Below are 22694 nucleotides of genomic sequence, written 5' to 3' on the forward strand. Positions count from 1 at the left end.
CCAAAATGCGGCGTGTCTATTGCAATCCATGTTTAATGAAGGAACACACTAAACACAAACACTACCAAAACAATAAACTTAACGAAAACCGAAACAGCCTATACTTGTGTAACCTAACAAAGACCAATGACATCAGGACACTAAGGACAATCACCCACGACAAACTCAAAGAATATGGCTGCCTAAATATGGTTCCCAATCAGAGACAACGATAAACACCTGCCTCTGATTGAGAACCACTTCAGACAGCCATAGACTTAGCTAGAACACCCCACTAGCTACAATCCCCATACATAACACCACATACACAAACCCATGCCACACCCTGGCCTGACCAAATAAATAAAGATAAACACAAAATACTTTGACCAGGGTGTGACAGAACCCCCCCCCTAAGGTGCGGACTCCCGAACGCACCTCAAAACAATAGGGAGGGTCCGGGTGGGCGTCTGTCCATGGTGGCGGCTCCGGCGCGGGACGTGGACCCCACTCAATCAATGTCTTAGTCCCTTCTCCTCGCGTCCCTGGATAGTCCACCCTCGCCGCCGACCATGGCCTAGTAGTCCTCACCCAGAACCCCACTGGACTGAGGAGCAGATCGGGACTGAGGGGCAGCTCGGGACTGAGGCAGCTCAGGACTGAGGGGAAGCTCAGGAGTGAGAGGAAGCTCAGGAGTGAGAGGAAGCTCAGGAGTGAGAGGAAGCTCAGGAGTGAGAGGAAGCTCAGGCAGGTTGATGAATCTACCAGATCCTGGCTGGCTGGTGGTTTCGGCAGATCCTGGCTGACTGGCAGATCCTGGCCGACTGGCAGATCTGGAAGAGTCTGGCCGACTGGCAGATCTGGAAGAGTCTGGTCGACTGGCAGATCTGGAAGAGTCTGGCCGACTGGCAGATCTGGAAGAGTCTGGCCGACTGGCAGATCTGGAAGAGTCTGGTCGACTGGCAGATCTGGAAGAGTCTGGTCGACTGGCAGATCTGGAAGAGTCTGGTCGACTGGCAGATCTGGAAGAGTCTGGTCGACTGGCAGATCTGGAAGAGTCTGGTCGACTGGCAGATCTGGAAGAGTCTGGTCGACTGGCAGATCTGGAAGAGTCTGGTCGACTGGCAGATCTGGAAGAGTCTGGTCGACTGGCAGATCTGGAAGAGTCTGGTCGACTGGCAGATCTGGAAGAGTCTGGTCGACTGGCAGATCTGGGAGAGTCTGGTCGGCTGGCAGATCTGGAAGAGTCTGGTCGACTGGCAGATCTGGGAGAGTCTGGTCGACTGGCAGATCTGGAAGAGTCTGGTCGACTGGCAGATCTGGAAGAGTCTGGTCGACTGGCAGATCTGGGAGAGTCTGGTCGACTGGCAGCTCTGGCTGCTCCATGCTGACTGGCAGCTCTGGCTGCTCCATGCTGACTGGCAGCTCTGGCTGCTCCATGCTGACTGGCTGCTCCATGCTGACTGGCAGCTCTGGCTGCTCCATGCTGACTGGCTGCTCCATGCTGACTGGCGGCCCTGGCTGCTCCATGCTGACTGGCGGCCCTGGCTGCTCCATGCTGACTGGCGGCCCTGGCTGCTCCATGCTGACTGGCGGCCCTGGCTGCTCCATGCTAACTGGCAGCTCTGGCGGCTCCTTGCAGACTGGCAGCTTTGGCGGCATCCTGCAGACAGGCAGCTCTGGCGGCTCCTTGCAGACTGGCAGCTCCTTGCAGACTGGCAGCTCTATGCAGACTGGCAGCTCCTTGCTAACTGGCAGCTCTATGCTAACTGGCAGCTCTATGCTAACTGGCAGCTCTATGCTAACTGGCAGCTCTATGCTAACTGGCAGCTCTATGCTAACTGGCAGCTCTATGCTAACTGGCAGCTCTATGCTAACTGGCAGCTCTGAACAGGCGGGAGACTCCGGCAGCGCTGTAGAGAAGGAAGGCTCTAACAGCGCTAAACAGGCGGGAGACTCCGACAGCGCTGGAGAGGAGGAGGGCTCCGACAGCGCTGGACAGGCGAGGCGCACTGTAGGCCTGATGCGTGGTGCTGGCACTGGTGGTACTGGGCCGAGGACACGCACAGGAAGCCTGGTGCGGGGAGCTGCTACCGGAGGGCTGGGGTGTGGAGGTGGCACAGGATGGGTTAGACCGTGAAGGCGTACTGGAGATCTTGAGAGCGGTGCTGGCACAGGACGTGCAAGGCTAGGGAGGTGCACAGGAGGCCTGGTACGTGAGACTGGCACCATCTTCACCAGCCGACTAACACGCACCTCAGAACGAGTATGGAGCGCTGACCCAGGTGCCATCCAATCCCCGACACGCTCCGTCGGGCGAATTCCATGTTTAAAACACCAACACAGCAACTCCCTCATTTCTCTCTCCTCCAATTTCCCCATTAACTCCTTCACAGTCTCTGTTTCGCTCACCTCCAACACCGGCTCTGGTTCTGGTCTCCTCCTTGGCTCCTCACGATAAACAGGGAGAGTTGGCTCAGGTCTGGCTCCTGACTCTGCCACACTCTCCCTGAGCCCCCCCCCAAGAAATTTTTGGGGCTGACTATGGGGCCTCCGTCCGCGCCGCCTTGCTTGCTTCGCAAACTCCATTCTCCTATATCCTTCCGCGCACTGCTCCATCGAATCCCAGGCGGGCTCCGGCACTCTCCCTGGGTCGACCGCCCACCTGTCTATCTCCTCCCAAGAAGTATAGTCCATACTGTACTCCACTTTGGGCTGTTCCTGCCTGTTGACACGCTGCTTGGTCCCTTTGTGGTGGGTGATTCTGTAACGGTTTTCTGTATGTGAAGGAGAGTCGGACCAAAATGCGGCGTGTCTATTGCAATCCATGTTTAATGAAGGAACACACTAAACACAAACACTACCAAAACAATAAACTTAACGAAAACCGAAACAGCCTATACTTGTGTAACCTAACAAAGACCAATGACATCAGGACACTAAGGACAATCACCCACGACAAACTCAAAGAATATGGCTGCCTAAATATGGTTCCCAATCAGAGACAACGATAAACACCTGCCTCTGATTGAGAACCACTTCAGACAGCCATAGACTTAGCTAGAACACCCCACTAGCTACAATCCCCATACATAACACCACATACACAAACCCATGCCACACCCTGGCCTGACCAAATAAATAAAGATAAACACAAAATACTTTGACCAGGGTGTGACACTGTGCTTATATTAGCAGCTGAAAAACACATTTAACCACATGGTAAAGAGTTAAGTAATTAGCAACTAAATCATAGTTTATAGACGCAAAGTGTCAGGTTGATATAGGTTATGAGACATTAGCATACTGTCTTCCCTTTCCAATTGATGCAGGAATAATTTACCAAGCTAGCTAATGTTAGCTAACAAAATTAGACTACCAGTATATCATTAACGTTGACGTCAATTACTTTAAACCAAAAGATAGTGCAAGCTAATGAAACTAACGTTAACGCTAAATTGTCTCCCATATTGAAAATCGTAGTTCATCTTTGCTTGCCTAGCTAAGATTGTAGACAATGGCTGACACCGTGGATAATTTAGCTTCACCGTCTTTGGCGCCCTTTCTATTAATTTTCTATTGTCAATAGAAAGGTCGCCAAAGACGGCGAAGCTAAATTATCCACGGTGTCAGTCATTAGGGCACATTTACACCTCATTAACACTATTTCTGGCAATAAAGTACTCTCAATCTAACCAAAGATCAAGTGTTTTCAACGAATGGCCGTTCGTGCAGTTATTAACTGCTAACAGTCAACGTTACCTAGTTCAAATTAGCATGCTAACTTGGTTTGCCAACTTTCCAATTCATATTAACGTTAGCTTGCTAAAAAGAAAGGTAGACGGGGATAAACAAATGAACAATACCTTTCAATACTGTGGTTGATATATGATCCATGCCTGGATATGGGTCATCCAGTCCATCTTCATTCATGGTGTTGTTAGATGACTCAAAGACTTGGACCGTCTTTGACTTTTTAGTTATATGTAGCTAGATAATGTGATAAACATATGTCTGTTAAGCAATATCACAGGAGAGGGAGTGCTGAATATCAGCACGACTGTGATTCGGTCGTAGGGACGAGGCCGCAGAGAATAATATTCAGTATAACAGCACGAACTCGAGTGTGATGTTGCTTTTATACAACAGTTCTACAAGCACGATTTATTAGTTAACAGTAATAAGCGACAACAGATTATGATTTGTTTATTTATTTGGCTCCGCCAACACACATAACGTAAACTCACCCCATTCCGTACAAATGTGCGCAACTGCAACATTCAAACGAGGCTACAAAGAAAACTAATGGGACTGTGTTGACGTCAACGTTGGGGGTGTGAATTAGGTTTCTATTCAAGCGTTGATCGACATGGTAATGGCTCTATAGTATTGGACAAAATTTGAAAAAACGGACCCTACGTTACATCTAGACGTGTCACGTCGTAACGTACAGCACGCATAAAGCTACTATTTATGTCTCACAATCTCTCTCCAGCAGGTGTAGCACTTCTATCATCCTTTAAAAACAAGAAATGGACAGTGACGGGGATAAGGGGGGGATACCTAGTCATTTTTTTGTCTTCATTGCTGTTAAGAGAATTCTGTTCTCCTGTTCATTAACCAATTCAATTATATTACTCTCAGTCTGTTATATCAGGATTTGTAAGATACTGATAGAAATTAAAACAGACAGAGGCCCAGTCTACCAAAGTTAAATGTTTATTGACGGAACGTTCTGACGTGCACAGTACAAATACCTTCAATTTATAGTGACACACATACTTCCACACAAACCATCAAATCTTGCCCTCCCCTAAGATAGGGAGAGACCTGAGACTGGGAAGTTCTCAGTGTCCCAGCCAAGGTCAGCCCCGAATCTGGCTCAGACAGACAGTCTGTTATCAAAATACTAGACACATTGTTCCCAAAACGTTGATTCTGACTAAGAACTACACTCCAGGATATATTATTATTCCACTGACTAAAACCACACACAGTATTATAATATAATAATCGAATGATTCTAACACTTACACACATGTATTATGACAATCTAATGATTCAAATCAATTTCATACAATCACATGGTTTCACTTATGGTTTAAGGAGTGTAATATTCTAATCATTTATTAAAACACATTTCCTTATCAATTGTATGCGATCATCATTCTCAAAGCCGCTGTTTACTTCTAAGATCACTTTAGCACCGCCTTAAAAACCTGATTCAATTTCGACACAAACCTTCAAATTTGTATGTAATGACACATTATATAAACTCTTTATAGTGTTTTATTTACATTTTAGAGGTGATAAGGTGTTAAGTTGGACAGATCGAGTGAAAAAAAACAATTTCCCCACACAACATCTCTCCTTCTCACTATCACGCATTAGTTTCGCTTCCCCACCTGTCATTTTTAAAAAGACCCGACGGGGCTCATTGCCTGCTTGAATTATGCAGAAACGGGCAGTGTTTAGGTCATGTAATTGATTATGTTGGAAAGGGGAGAAATTGTGCTTTACAATGGTATTGACACTACAGTTGATCTAGAAGTATTACATTTTTGGGGCGCTAAAATAAGGGCAATTGTACAGACCAAGGCGATGTACGAGTTTATGTGAGTTTACATTAGTTCCCCAACTGGTCTGGGACTGGACTGTTGCCAAGCACCACATATCCATTTTCTACTTTGTGTAGGTCTCTACACGTTACCGTCCTCTCCTGACGACCATTCATAATTTAACTGAAATGTTATTTGTGGAAATATGTGCAGCTTTGCGGTGCGAAGTTTGTTACAATTTAAGATAGATAAGGATCGTTAATGTAATTAATGGTTATTAGAGTGATACATGTATGGTTAAAGGTCCCAGTGCTGTTGTACTCTACTCCAATCAAATGACTTGGTCGTATTATAAATACCTGTGAACATCATTTTCAGTTCTTTCCGCCCTTTTCATCGAAAGCAGTGGGAACGTTTTACTTGTGTTTGCTTTTAGTAACGTTCAAGATGCTTTGGCAGTGCGTCATCTGCTGCGTTTTTAGTACTTTTTAATTTATACTGTTATTGAGCCATATCAGTAGATTGCACAGTCGCAGCCCTGATTTCTGGTTGCTCTGTGGTATTGACGGATGCTCTGAGGAATATAGATTGTACAATTCCTTCTATCATCATGTGAAGAGAAACCACCTTCAACACCTACTTGAAGGCACCCGACCAGGTGAACAGTCATCAGAGGAAAACCAAGCACCACCGGAACAAGTAAGTAACTAGCCAGCATTTTGTTTTTGTTCTCTGGATTTAAAAATAACAATTTAATGAACAGACGATACACGGACCAAAGTCATACTGTCCATTAGGCTATTCGATAATTTTAGCCATAATGACTCTTATGGCTAAAGCTGGGTTAATGTGAAAATAATCGATGATAAATTGGAACAAAACACTTAAATAGCTCTATTGGTGAAACTAAATACAATTTCAAATAATAATCTGTTTCTTTGATGTGTGGTACACAGGACAACATTCAACCCGATCAGCTTCTAGCCAACTCCAGCATCACTGATCAGCAACTCCATACACCTGACTCGGATGAAGGGCAAAGGGGCATTGACCAACATGGAGCTGTCACAGTGCAACAAGTAAGTTACTCGGTTGGTGGCAATCTACTGAAATTGACCATATTTTTTTAAAAGTACTTAGATTTACTAATAGCATAGTCAGTCTTCGCAACCACTTCTCCTGTCACAAACATTATAATTGTCATGAACTAGTAATGTCCAGCCTCAGGATACTACTACATTCAATGTAAAAAAAAAAGTTAAATCTGACAACACTGCTTTTGTGATAAATGCCAGAGCCAAGCATCATCTCTCACAGGTAAGATGCTTTTTCTGAACAGAGCAAAGCATTTGGTTTGTTACATTATGCAGAGCATTTTGTAGTGGTTCAGTGATGGTTGAGTTAATTCTCAGTGCTAGGTTGTCCACCTTACTATTGTTGATCCCTTATGTCCTTATGTTAATGAATATGTCATCTTAATATCATAGGTATTACATGATGGTGTGTTCCAACGTCCAGTCCATGATTGATGACATCCCCACCTCCCTCTCTCTCTCTCTCATTTTCAGAAAGGCGTGAATGACATTGTTGCTGGGCTACAGCAGTATCAATCATCACTATTGGACAACCTCAGGAAGCAGATGGAGGGAGTGGTAAAGAAGCATTCAGGAAGCGCATCAGGTCAACTTAAAAAACATGCAATGGATATATTTGACAATTTCATTTATCCTTTTGCTGGTGTTGCAACAACAGTTAGACAGGACAGTGTTATTAAGAAGCAGTTTAGCTGTTTGGACGTAGATGTAATATTGAATAGAATCAGGGAAGACATTGATGCATTCATTGTACAGTGTGGTTAAAATGCTCACTATTAACAGAGAGAAAATGATATATGGTGCCATGGTCTCTCTATGTGGAGACACCCTGACACTACATGAACTAGCAGGGTTCAAAGAGGGTGTGGGCTTTGCCTACAGTAAGTGTCGACACTGTGAGTATTCTTTTGAGGACATGCAGTCTCACTTCAATGAGGATGCATATACTAAAAGGACATTGGAGAAGCATGTCAGTGTGATGAAATAGAAAAGGCACAGACGGACTTGCTTTGCAACAGCCTGAGAAAAACATATGGGATCGATAGAAGGAGCAAGCTAGTTGAATTCCCAGTCTTTGATATCATACAACAAACTCTGCAAGACAGTATCCATGTAATTCTGGAGGGCATAGCCCCATAGGAAATCAAATGTGTTTTGAATCATCTTGTTGTGTCAGGACAGATTGATCTGGACTCAGTGAATTCTGCTCTTCTTGGTTTCTCTTATTCCCCTCTAGATGTTAGAGATCGGCCATCCCCAATTTCTGTTAGTACATTAACGTCAAGTGATGGTAAACTAAAGTAGCCATCTGGGCAAATGCTTGTCCTGCTAAGGTTATTGCCATTTGTTTTGGAGAGTTTGGAAGTCAATATACGACTGACAATTGACCTAATAGAGATTGTACAGATAGTATTTGCACCTGTTCTATTCATTGTGACTGTGTCTAGGTTGAAGTTGCTCATTGAAAATCATTTGAAGCATTGGAAGGAGCTTTTTCCAGACCACAATGTTACACCTAAACAGCATTATATGATACATTTGCCATCGCAGATAAAGGCATTGGGTCCAATGGTTAGACATATGTGTATGCGGTTCGAGTCTAAACATTGTTTCTTTAAACAATGGGCTTCCAAGCTCAATTTAAATATTTCCAAGTCTTTGTTCAATTAGAACCAAATATGAAAGCTGCCAAAATGTTGACAGTTCAATGCACCCAATTTTTTCAAATGAAAGGGAGATGGGACCTGTATCAGAGGTTAAAGATCTACAATATTTACGTGGAAAGTTAGGGACTTCCTAGGTTTCAATGAAGTAAACCATGCTGTATCACTCAAATGGCTTATAATCAATACTAATAAATACATAACTCAGGAGTCCATGATCTTTGCCAAAGTACTGAATGGTAATATGCCAGCATTTAGACTGGTCAAAAACATATTTTTTGTTGATTCTAGGCTTTATTGTTTGGAATATCAAACATTTCAAACTATAACCTTTGATAAAAAGGTCATGGCTTATCAAGTTGAGGTCCCACACTTTGCACAGGCCACTGAGTTAGTGGATGTTGAAAAGCTGGTTGATTTTGACCTCTTATTATATAATTAGCCACAAGAGCCAAACTTATGTACAAGTAAAATACCATCTTGGGGATGTAATAGAATTGTACAACAGTTCAAATGACTCAGTGTGTTCCCCAGATATGAAAAGTGTACTGTCTTTGTTCTGTACTGTATTTTGTCTACATGATTGCTGTGCTGTGTGTAAGATTGACAATAAAACAGTGAATTCCATTTGGTCATTATCTGTTCTTAATATGTGAAGAGCTGAAAAGGATAAGATGCTTGAAATAAGAAATTCTGACTTTGACAAAGCAGTTTTGTACTTGTCAGTGTTGATGAAACAGCTTTATAATTCTGGTAATTCTAGTTTCGAGCATAAAGTTACTCAGAACCAGTAATACAATCTCAGTTACAAGTCATATTATCTTATTAAGATAATTAAGGACAAAAAGCTTGAAACAAGTGAAATGCTCCAACATAAACTGGCTGATAAGAAGAAATATCTTGTCAGACAAAAAACAAGCATATATTGCCTTGATTTAAGATATTTAATCTTACTTAGATTTCAATTTTTGCAGTGTTGTGGGAATCTGTGATGTAGAAGAAAAATATATGACAAAGACCGATGCCGGAGATGAGAAGCAGGTACAGGGAGTCAATCAGGAAACAGACAAGACCAAGGCAAAAATGTCAGCACAAGGGTACAAAACGACGAACGGCAATTAATGCTGAAGCAGGGAACAGAGTGGGGAACCAGACAGATATAGGGGAGGTAATGACAGGGGATTGAGTCCAGGTGAGTGCAATAATCGCTGATGCGCGTGACGGGGGGAGGGCAGGTGTGTGTAATGATGGTGGCAGGAGTGCGTAATGCTGGGGAGCCTAGCGCCTTTGAGCGCCAGGGAAGGGGAGCGGGAGCAGGCGTGACAGGCATATACTATAGCTAGCAAGGCCTAGCTGGCTACCTAGCTAGTTGTTGTGTTATCCAGCTTGCAAAAATAGTGACACAAGTTGCTAGCTAGCTAATGTTAACATGCTGGATGTGTCTCCGCAATACCCCTGGGGTCATACCTTGTGGGATTGGTAAGAATCTGTGAAAGATTTAGGGAGTCCCATTGCTTTAGGAATTGGTCAGGTGGTTTAAGCATATCCCAGTTTAGGTCACCTAGCAGGACTAATTCAGACTTAGTGTAAGGGGCCAGGAGAGAGTTTAGGGCAGATAGGGTACAGGCCAGTGCTGATGGAGGACGATAACTCCCAGGAACAGTCAACAAAGGGCTATTTGAAAGATGAATGCTTAAAACTAGCAAATCAAATTGTTTGGGGACAGACTTGGTGAAGACAATTGTGCATTGAAGGTGATCCCTGGTAAAGATTGCCACTCCCCCACCTTTGGAAGACCTGTCTTGCCGAAAAAGGTTATAACCAGAAAGGTCAACATCAGTATTCAAAACACTCTTTCTTAACCACGTCTCAATAATGATCAACACATCTGGATTGGAGCAGTGAACCCACACTTTCAATTGATCCATTTTAGGTAATTAGCTTCTAATGTTAACGTGCAGAAAACGAGAGCAGAAATCAGGGGATTGAGTCCAGGTGAGTCCAATAATCGCTGATGCACGTGACGGGGGAAGGCAGGTGTGTGTAATGATGGTGGCAGGAGTGTGTAATGCTGGAGAGCCTGGCGCCTTCGAGCGCCAGGGAGGGGGAGCGGGAGCAGGCGTGACAGGCATATACTATAGCTAACAAGGCCTAGCGAGCTACCTAGCTAGTTGTTGTGTTATCCAGCTAGCAAAAATAGTGGTTGTGTTGACACAAGTAGCTAGCTAGCTAATGTTAACATGCTGGGTGTGCATTTCGTAATACCCTTGGGGTACGGATACCATGAGAACAATGTTCAGGGAAAATAAGACCATTGAGCCCAGCTAACATTAGCTAGCAGTTAGCGACCATAGTATATTTGCCAGCTTTAGTTAGCTAGCTAACTAGTCAAAGTTAGAAAACTGTTTCTAGCCCCAATTCTGACGTGTGCTCTGCTTCACTGATTTCCTCTCTCGTTTTCTGCATGTTAACACTAGAAGCTTATTAGCTGCAGGCTAAAGTTAAACCTAGACTTGGTTTCCTCTATTGTAATCGTTCCTCTTTCACCCCAGCTGCCAAACTAACCCTGATTCAGAAGACCATCCTGCCTATGCTAGATTACGGAGATGTAATTTATATATCAGCAGGTAAAGTTGCTCTCGAGCGTCTAAATGTTCTTTAACATTCGGCCATCAGATTTGCCACCAATGCTCCTTATAGGACACATCACTGCACTCTATACTCTTCTGTAAACTGATAATCTCTGTATACCCGTCGCAAGGCCAATTGGTTGATGCTTATTTAAAAAACCCTCTTAGGCCTCACTTCCCCCTATCTGAGATATCTACTGCAGCCCTCATCCTCCACGTACAACACCCGTTCTGCCAGTCACATTCTGTTAAAGGTCTGCAAAGCACACACATCCCTGTCGCTCGTCTTTTCAGTTCGCTGCAGCTAGCGACTGGAACGAGCTGAAACACTCAAACTGGACTGTTTTTTAAATTTTCTTAATTCAAAGACTCGATCATGGACACTCTTACTGTCAGTCATGGCTGCTTTGCGTGATGTATTATTGTCTCTATCTTTTTTCCCTTTGCACTGTTGTCTGTGCCCATTAATGTTTGCACCATGTTTTGTGCTGCTACTATGTTGTGCTGCTGCCATGTTGTGTTGCTACCATGTTGGTGTCATGTGTTGTTGTCTTAGGTCTCTCTTTTTTTTATATATATATATAGATAGATCATATCTGTATTGTTTTCCAATAAAATGTAAAAAAGACAGCAATACAAACATTGACATTCATTGTACTGTTGATGTCATGAACGTTTGAAGCATACTTGGACCAAGTGAAGCGTGATCTGGGTTCCACATCTTTTATTTTAAATAAGTGAACCACACAACAAAACAATAAAGACTAAACGAAACGTGACGATAATGGAGTGCTAACATGCAACTACACATAAACAATATCCCACAAAACACAGGTGGAAAAAAGCTACCTAAATATGATCCCCAATTATAGACAACGATTACCAGCTGCCTCTAATTGGGAATCATACAAAATTACCAACATAGAAAAACAAAACTAGAACCCCACATATAAATAATAAACTAGACTAACCCCCAGCCACGCCCTGACCTACTCTACCATAGAAAATAAGGTCTCTCTATCGTCAGGACGTGACAGTACCCCCTCCCCCCAAAGGTGCTTACTCCGGCCGCAATACCTGAAACCAAAAGGGAGGGTTGGGGGGGGGGGGGGGGGGGGGGGGGGGGCTAGTATCGGTGGCGGCTCTGGTGCGGGCCGAAGAACCCGCTCATCCCGCGGATCCAGCCATGGACCCTGGACTGGACATCGGTGCAGAGGAAGACTACTGCCATGGAGCAAGACTGGACGCCGTGTCTGGTCTGGGCATCGGAGCAGAGGAGGACGGGGTACCGTCGCCGGAAGCTCTGGACGGGGTACCGTCGCCGGAAGCTCTGGACTGGGGACCGTCGCCGGAAGCTCTGGACTGGGGACCGTCGCCGGAAGCTCTGGACTGGGGACCGTCGCCGGAAGCTCTGGACTGGGGATAGTCGCCGGAAGCTATGGAGTGGGGAGGCGCACTGGAGGCATAGTGCGTGGAGCCTGCACAGGACGTAGCGGAATGGGGAGGCGCACTGGAGGCCTTATTATGCGTGGAGCCGGCACAGGTGGTATCGGACTGGTGACACGCACTTCAGGGTGAGTGCGTGGAGCCGGCACAGGACGTACCGAACTGGGGGGGCGCCCTGGAAGCCTACTGTGTGGAGCCGGCACAGGACGTACCGGATTGGAGGCCTGGTGCGTGGACCTGGAACAGGATGTACTGGGCAGTGGAGGTGGCATTAAACTAATTACACGCTTCTTAGGGCAACTGTCGTGCATCTTCCACCAACTCAACAGCTCTCTCCGCTCTTTCTCTTCCAATACCTCCATCCACTCTCTGACGGTCTCTGACTCTCTCCTTTCACTCTCCTCCAGTTTCTCCCTCTTCTCCCAGACTGGCTCTGGTTCACTCCTCGGCTCCGCTGACCACCCCATGTGCCCCACCCTAAAGAAATTCAGGCTGTCTTTTGGGCTTTCTCTGTGGCCGCGAACCCCGGCGTCGTCTTTGTCCTCCCTTTTCTCCTTGTGTCTCCCGCCAAAGAAGGCGATCCAGGATTTCCTCCCAAGTCCAGGATCCCTTCCCATCCAGAATCTCCTCCCAAGTCCATGTTACCCTCGCCTCCTGGGCACGCTGCTTGGTCCTGTTGTGGTGGGATATTCTGTCACGATCGTGTGTAGAGATGGACCAAGACGCAGCGGATGTTGAGTTCCACATAATTTATTATAAAGTGAAACTTAGCAAAACAAAACAATAAACAATAGAACAACGAACCGTGACTACAGAGGTGCTACGTGCACTAACTCAAAACAATATCCCATAAAACACAAGTGGAAATAATGCTACTTAAATATGATCCCCAATTAGAGACAACGATAGCCAGCTGCCTCTAATTGGGAATCATACCAAACACCAACATAGAAAAACTAAACTAGAACCCCACATAGAAAATAATAACTAGAAAACCCCCCAGTCACGCCATACCATAGAAAAACAAAGGCTCTCTATGGTCAGGGCGTGACAGTTGAATGGAATGGCCAATTTAGAGGACAAAACAAAACTTAACTCACACATACACACAATAAAACTAAATCCTATTTGGTGGTACATGTATAAGAAGGCAGTATATAGTCATTACAAGCAGTGTAGTTCAGCCCAAAATAAATATTGAGTGGAGTACAGCACAGAGTAGCAGCAGATCATCAACCCAGTTATGAAGCTGGACTAGACCATTTATCCAGTATCGGCTGCCATACATGACTTCTATTGGAGGTATTGTATCGAATCTTTTCCATATGTATTACATTCCGTAAATCCCGTAACCACATTTGAAAGATAATTTCCAAAATTGCAATATGGGCCTTTTGGCTAATAGAGTACAAAGAGAGACAGCCTTCCCCTCCTGGTTATTCCCATCAACTGTACCAAACAGTGCGATCAATGGGTCTGGGGTTGTAACTCTATCAAAGGTACAAGTGTCTGGCATTCACTGAACTGTGGTTTATATTCCTGAGAGCTTCTACCCCGTCCTCATCTGAGATTTCTGAACCAAGTTCTTGTTCCCAAGCCCTTTTAATAGTGTCTGTGGATACCTCTATGTGGGCCTGTAGCACATCATACAGTCTAGAGACCGACCCTTTTGAATGGGGTCTGACAAGGATCAAGCTATCTAATGTAGGACTATTTGGCTTCATGCCATACTGTGGGATATGTGTCCTTAAGAAAATCCTGATTTGGAGGTATCGGAATAAATGTGTTGTTGGCATGTTAAACCTTTCCTTTAATAGTTGAAATGAAGCTAACTGACCATCCATGTATAAGTTACCAATTGTTGTGAGCCCCTTCTCCCTCCACTGTGAAAACACCATATCATCCAATGCAGGGTGGAAGGCATGATTCAGGCAAATCGGGCTGTCAATGTATACAGTGGGTATGTGAAGAAAATACCTCATCTTTTTCCAGATCCTAAGAGTATGACAAATGACTGGATTAGAGTCATAAGTGGCTTTTTTCACATATGCTGGACTATTAACAAGTGCAGGGAGTGAAGAACGTTGACAGGAGGCCTGCTCAATCAAAAGCCATGAAGGCATATCATTCTGTCGCATCCCAGGTAAACTTTACCTCCTGATCGACACAATGTTCAGATTAGCAGCCCAATAATACAGTTTGAAGTGAGGAAGGCAAAAGCCCCCCTCTATCTTGTACTTGCATAAATGCTTCTTTGACATTCTGTCTGCCTTGTTATCCCATAAAAATGGAGTTACTATTGAATCCAGTTTCTTAAAATAACTTTGTGGTATGAAATTGGGTAGACATTGGAAGAGGTAAAGAAACCTGGGTAAGGACAACCATTTTAATAGCGTTTATACGACTAACCAAGGAGATTTTCCAAAAATCTATATTTTGTTTAAGCTGATAAATGTTCATGTCCCAATTTGCTTTCAATAGCTGATCAAGTTCTCTTGTCACTACAATGCCAAGGCTTGTGAACTTGCCATCACTGCTTGTGAACTTGCCATCACTGTTCTAGATTGCAAAAATTGCATATCCACAAGCCGTGATATCAGCATCAATTCGCTTTTTTGCCAGTTTATCTTGTAGCCAGAGAAGGAGCCGAATGTATTTATCAAGTTAAGGGGGAATAGAAGTTTTAGGCTTAGATAAAAACAAAAGAACATCGTCTGCATATAGGGAAATTCTGTACTGCGTGTCTTTTATTTTAACCGGAGCTATATTGGCACATGCATGAATGAGAGTAGCAAGGGGTTCCATGGCTATAGCGAAAAGAGCAGGCAAAATAGGGCAACCACCCCTGTCGGCAGCCCTTGAATAGGCGGAATGACTGTGACATTTCCTGATTGGTTACCACGGACGCCATTGTGTGTGCATAAATAATTCTTAACCAACTCCTTTCCAACCCGAAATGGTTTGTGCAGGCTGAAATATGGTGCATTGGGATGCTATGTCAAGTGGTAAAGTAATCTTGAATCACACTTCTAAAATTATAACACAAAAAATGAAGTTTACATAATCTCTCCAACATTACTGGCAGTATTGCTCTTCACATCAACGTTGACAATGATTTGTGGTTCATCTGCATCACCCAGACAATAGTTGTAAATTGGTGGAGCTACAACCCCATTCTAAATGTTTTTGAGACATACTGTAGGAAAAAGCTTTATAATCTACATAATGTGTTCCTGTGTAGGGCAATATGTACACCCACCCTCTTGCCAGGCACATCTCCCCCGTACAAAGTAATAATCTGCCCCCCCCCCCCCGCGTCAAGGACAGACACGGGTTTATCGCTATGTTTGTTGATATCCCTATTTCTGTCAATCTCTTCCCTAAGGTACTGAGGTGTCAACTGTCAAAGTGGATTACTGTGAAGAAGGGCCATCCAGAATGAGCTCCTCCACCATGACGACAAGGCCGAGGGAGTGGAACAGAAGTGGAGAGGGTAGCGGCCACCAATCCGAGCTGAGGAACAAGAGCTCTGAGGACCTAGTTTAGGATATTTTGTATTGATGAACTCTGAATGATGGCAGTGAGAAACATGGACTAACATTGTGATGCCGATTTAAACTTTTCTTCAATTGCCTTTGAAATGGTACAATTGAGAATATTTAACTCAATGAAACAAAGCTATTTGATGACACAATTACCTATAGAATGACTATTTTGAAAAAGGAACAGTCATTCCATATAAGTTGTTACTATAATGGTCCCACTTTAAATGAACCACAACTTAAAAAAGGCTTTATATAGCATACATAACGTCCTCATTAGCACTAAAGTGCATTGCCAAATGTGACATATATCTCTGTCAATTCTCAAAAAAGCTGTGCTTTATAAAGGGTCATAATTATACATAAAAGTAAAATGTTATTAGTGTGGTTGCTGAACTCATGTCAGGCCAGAACGGAAACTGTCTTGAGAAAACATGTTCTCCAGGAAACTCACCTGTTATAATAACGTCAGCAGGCAAGTTTATGTACTCGTTTATTTATTACATGTTTACTGAGACCATGTGTTATTGGCTAAGCTTACCCATATGTGACAGAAAACGCTCTACGCCAGGTATGGCGGTTGCACGTCACATTTTGCACATGACATTGGTTGTCTTGAGGAAAGCCCTCAAATAGGGCAAGTAGTGTCACATATAAGGCCACCATTTATGGGTCTTTACCATTTTAAGAAAATGTATTTATTCTTAAAATGGCTAATTTGATATTCAAATGTACATTTTGAAATATGTGAGAATAATGTGGACAGATTGGATGCATGCATGGCTATTTTTCTGTCGCCTGTGTGGCTGACGCAGGGACACGTAATAAAGGCATGAATAGCTGTAGCATTAATCTCACCATCACTGTTTTTATAATGAGAAAGTAACCAAAAACCCAGTTCCTTTTTGATTGGAAGGATTTGTATGGAAAGCCAAGTATACTACTGCAAGTAGGCCTGGGTGGTATACCGTATTTTACTATATACCGGTATTGATGCACGGACCTGTTTGGTTTTTACTTTACCTTCAATAAAGGTTTTTGAATGTTTGGTTTGTTAAATGTGATATGCCGTGTGTAACGTCCATTTTTATAGTTTACTCCGCTACTTGAGTCATCCCTCTCTCTCTCTCTCTCCATCCCGCTTTCCACACCGACCTAGCCCCGCCCCCTGTCACTCAAGGAGCGCATTTGTTGTTGCTTGACCAAGAGACACTTGTGTTCAGTCGGCATGGTCAATGCAGCACATCCAACAATGTTGATAACTGTGCTTCTGAATGTAAATCCGCAAGCGTTCCATAATTACACTATTAGTTTGTGTTTTTTACATCTGCAAACAGATAGTTTGTCTTTTCTTAGCAAGTTTTAGCCACTAATGCTAATCACTAGTTAGCTGGCTAGCTAGCTAGCTAGTAAATGTACTGAGTCAGAGCAAACGTAGCTAGCTATACAGCCTGATACCAGTACTGGCGGAGGCCTAAATCAGCATGTTGTCTGTGCAACAAACAGTATCGTCTAAATCAAAGAGGAATAGGCGAAGCATGAATATGTTGGCTACATGAAGAAACATTTAATGTAGCCAAAGATAAAAGGGTCCCCTAGGAAACACTGACCTACCTTGTCACAATAACTTTTCCCTGGCATTTTCATTCGTTGTTATATCAAACAGTACTGTATTCAAAGTGCCCACTATAATTTATATTCTATCTATAGAACTAGAATAAACATTTTTTTCCATGATTCCAACAGTTCACCCAAGTGTTTTGATGTCAAATCGCAATTGCAACATGTGGTAAAAAGAAAATGCCTCGTTTTTTTCCTAATATCGTGCAGCCCTACATGGCAGTGTTGAAATGATCTCAAATGAGTGCAGGAAATGCATACATTTATTAAAATGCAGGAAATTATTATTGGTTGAAGTTGAATTGAACAGTATAAAACGATGAGAAAGGAGAAAGACCCATTGAAATCACTTAGAATATATGTGTTGCCACCCTGGGGTTACACACTACTCATAAAGCACATTTAGAACCGTTATTATTCATAAACAGAAAATAGCATCAAATACCATCATACATATCGTGATATATTTTGGCCATGTCGCAAACGTAGCTAGCTAACTTAAAGCCCCTTGTATTGTTTAAAATTGAAGGAGTAACATGGAAAACAAAATGTATTTATGTTATTTCATTACCAGATCATGTTGTGAATAAGCCCACTAGACTATGTCATTTGTTGTCATTATATCCATAATAATTAATAAGAATAGAGTTGGGTTTTGGGCAATATTCTATAAAAAAAAATGGCTGATTATTATCAATAGATTATCAACAGCTGTAACAAGTTGTCCAGTGTAGGAAATCCGCCCTGGTACCCTAGTTTATAGAAAGACCCTTCCTTATGCAGTAGGAATATGATATTAGCTTATAGATGTGAAGCATCTATGGTGTTCTTATCAAGACTATGTATGCCATATTTTATAGATTGTAGTTTGTTTAAAGTGGGAGCCATATACACTAAGGATACAAAGCATTAAAAACATTTCTCTTTCCATGTGTCACACCCTGATCTGTTTCACCTGTCTGTGTGCTTGTCTCCACCCCCTCCAGGTGTCGTCCATCTTCCCCATTATCCCCAGTGTATTTATACCTGTGTTCTCTGTTTGTCTGTTGCCAGTTAGTTTTGTTCGTCAAGCCAACCAGCGTTTTTACCCTTGCTCCTGTCTGTTTACAGTTCCTGTTTTCTAGTTTTCCCGGTTTTGACCATTCTGCCTGCCCTGACCCTGAGCCTGAAGGCCATTCGGTACCTGGTCACATCACACTGGATTATTGACCTATGTCTGCCCTGACCCTGAGACTGCCTGCTGTTCTGTACCTTTTAGACTCTGATCTGGATTACCGACGTCTGCATGCCCTTGACCTGTGTTTTTCCTGCCCCCTGTTCTATTAATAAACTGTTGTTAATTCGACACTGTCTGCATCTGGGTCATGCCTAAAACGTGATACCATGACAGACTGACCAGGTGAATCCAGGTGAAAGCTATGATCCCTTATTGATGTCACTTGTTAAATCCACTTCAATCAGTGTAGATTAAGGGGAGGAGACAGGTTAAAGAAGGATTTTTAAGCCTTGGGACAATTGAGACTTGAATTGTGTATATGTGCCGTTCAGAAGGTGAATGGGCAAGACAAAATGTTTAAGTGCCTTTGAATGGGGTATGGTAGTAGATTCCAGGCGCACCGGTTTGTGTCAAGAACTGCAATGCTGCTGGGTTTTTCACGCTAAATAGTTTCCTGTGTGTATCAAGAATAATCCACAACCCAAAGGACATCCAGACAACTTGATGCAACTGTGGGAAGCATTGGAGTCAACATGGGCCAGCATCCCTGTGGAACGCTTTCGACATTTTGTAGAGTCCATTCCCTGATGAATTGAGGCTGTTCTGAGGGCAAAAGGGGGATGGAACTTAATATTAAGAATGTGTTCCTAAAGTTTGGTATGTTCAGTGTAATTAGCATGTGAATGTCAATAGTTGCTATATGGGTTTGGCAGTGTTAACATTAAAAGTGAATAACTTCTACAATATGTCTGAAATAAATGAGTCAGGACAGCGTTTTTTCCCCATTCTTCATATGCAATCCAAAAACAGTCAGGAATAAGTCAATTCTAGCTCACCATTTGGTAATTGATGAGAACTTGTATGTTGAAATATTTATAATATTCATGAATATCAGTTTTGTAAATTCAGACTTCATTTGACAAGTAAATAATAAAGAGAGCATACATGTGGTTGTCTGGTTCTTGCCTCTTGCAGGGGTTCCACTCAATGATGTGTATAAAGCCTCTTGCAGGGGTTCCACTCAATGATGTATATAAAGCCTCTTGCAGGGGTTCCACTCAATGATGTGTATAAAGCCTCTTGCAGGGGTTCCACTCAATGATGTATATAAAGCCTCTTGCAGGGGTTCCACTCAATGATGTATATAAAGCCTCTTGCAGGGGTTCCAGTCAATTATGTATATAAAGCCTCTTGCAGGGGTTCCACTCAATTATGTATATAAAGCCTATTGCAGGGGTTCCACTCAATGATGTATATAAAGCCTCTTGCAGGGGTTCCACTCAATTATGTATATAAAGCCTATTGCAGGGGTTCCACTCAATGATGTATATAAAGCCTCTTGCAGGGGTTCCACTCATTGATGTACACTACCATTCAAAAGTTTCACACTTGGATTACACAACGTGCCATTGAAACACAGGAGTGATGGTTGCTGATAATGGGCCTCTGTACGCCTACGTAGATATTCCATTAAAAATCATCCGTTTTCAGCTACAATAGTCATTTACAACATTAACAATGTCTACACTGTATTTCTGATCAACTTCATGTTATTTAATGGACAAAAAACGAGATTTTCTTTAAAAAATAAGGACATTTCTAAGTGACCCCAAACGTTTGAATGGTAGTGTACATAAACCCCGGATTGTGCCTACTATGTACTGGACATTGGGAGGCTTTGAATGCACCGGTCGGTCATATTGGTACTCCCCAGTAGGAGCTGTCCTCCATAGGAATGAATGGAATTCTACAGTATTCCAATTAAATGTTTCAAGGACAAAATTACATGTATTTAAGTATTTTTGTTGTTGTAGTGTGGACAGTAACATTAGTAATCTTTACAAATTATAATTGAAGGAAAATTGTTTTATATTTTTTTGTGTTTAGAGCACATAATATAGTTTAAAAGTACGCATTAAGGTGTCTGTAATATAATATATGTGGCAAAAACAAATGTAGACCTTAATAAATTAATTTCTATACCTTCCAAAATATTTTACAACGGTGGAGGAGTGCCAAGATGGAGGCACTTTGGCTTCAACACAGCGCCCCCATTTAGTAATCTAGTGTATATATAAATCATTGACAACGTTTACATGCACATCAATATCCTGTTATTATTTGGGGTACTCAAGTATTCTGTTTTTGAGTTGATGTATATAAACATCATATTCCGTTTACAATAACCCGAAAAAGCTTGTATCCCGGTTATGAGAAACCCGGATATGATGCCTGGGATACACTGATCTAAAACGGAATACTGTGGCATGTCGAACCCAGATGGGATTATCTACATAGAGACTGAAAAACAGCTTCTATCTCAAAACCATCAGACTGTTAAACAGCCATCACTAACATTGAGTGGCTGCTGCCAACATACTGACTCAAATCTCTAGCCACTTTAATAATAAAAAATTGGATATAATAAATGTATCACGAGTCACTTTAACCAATGCCACTTCATATAATATTTACATACCCTACATTACTCATCTCGTATGTATATACTGTACTCTATACGATCTACTGCATCTTGCCTATGCCGTTCGGCCATCGCTCATCCATATATTTATATGTACATATTCTTATTCATTCCTTTACACTTGTAAGGTAGTTGTTGTGAAATTGTTAAGATTACTTGTTAGATATTACTGCACAGTCGGAACTGGAAGCACAAGCATTTGGCTACACTCGCATTAACATCTGCTAACCATGTGTATGTGACCAATACAATAATTTTGCCTACTATAATTAATTTACTACTGGCTACTTTCACTCCTAATTTAGACAAGTTTCTCCTTATAATTTCAGACATTTGGTAGGCCATGTTATAATTTCAGACATTTGATAGGCCATGTTATAATTTCAGACATTTGGTAGGCCATATTATAATTTCAGACATTTGGTAGGCCATATTATAATTTCAGACATTTGGTAGGCCATATTATAATTTCAGACATTTCGTAGGCCATTTGTTTGTCAACTATAGCTTGATACGTGCAGCTTCTCTTCTGTTGTAACTTGTTGCTCCAGAAGACTAAATAAAGTAGTGCTCACCAGAATAATGTCTTACATCGATAGAATGAATGCATTGGTAATCTAATGGTAAAGTTGTCTGTTTTGTTTGGGGACCGGGGAGAAAACGCAATAACTCCTAAACAGTGGAATGATTGGTCCAAAACGTCCAAATGTTATCAGCTTGACCAGTTTTAAGGAAATCAAATTCTGAGAAAATGGCTAAACACATATGGGTGCATATTTTGTGGTTGAAATACTGTCTGCTTGCATAACAGTGTTACGCTGCATGTGAGCGGTTCTAGGTTTAGTGTTAGTGTCAATATTTCAGTTACTATTCCATTTAACCAATTTACTTAATTGAGGAATATTCTGATTATTCATGGATACTCATGAGGGGGATATCAACGGTGCATGTAAATGGCTTATCCCGAATGCGACCTTAAGCGGGATATGAGCTACTACCCGGAATACTGTGCACATGCAGTATATAGTGGTTGGTTGGTTACCAACAAAACCGAAGTGTGGGCAACTATGTTTGTTTGTTGTATATTTATTCAACCCATCTTGTGTATTTCTTCCCTTATATTTCCAAGTACATCTCTGCAACACAAACTACAACACAGTGTTTTCATTGTTTGTCAATGCAGATAAGTTTGATTATATGTAAATTATTTATACTAATGTATATTTTGTTATTAGACTGTTGTAAATGTGTTGTTGAATAACTATTTTTACGAGTCCACATGAGGGCGCACGGGGTTAAGCAATTATAGATTGACCAGCAAATTAATTTCTTTCAATTATCCAGTAAACACTTCGGAGATGAGGTTGGTGTAGGGTTTTTGTTGAAAAAAATAAACGGATATATCTTGTAATTGAACAAAATAGTAAGGTGGTCAATAACTGGGAACAGTGTGCCGATTATTA

This window comes from Oncorhynchus mykiss, chromosome 8 (assembly GCF_057628025.1).
Source record: "Oncorhynchus mykiss isolate SJ-2025 chromosome 8, ASM5762802v1, whole genome shotgun sequence".
NCBI lineage: Eukaryota > Metazoa > Chordata > Actinopteri > Salmoniformes > Salmonidae > Oncorhynchus > Oncorhynchus mykiss.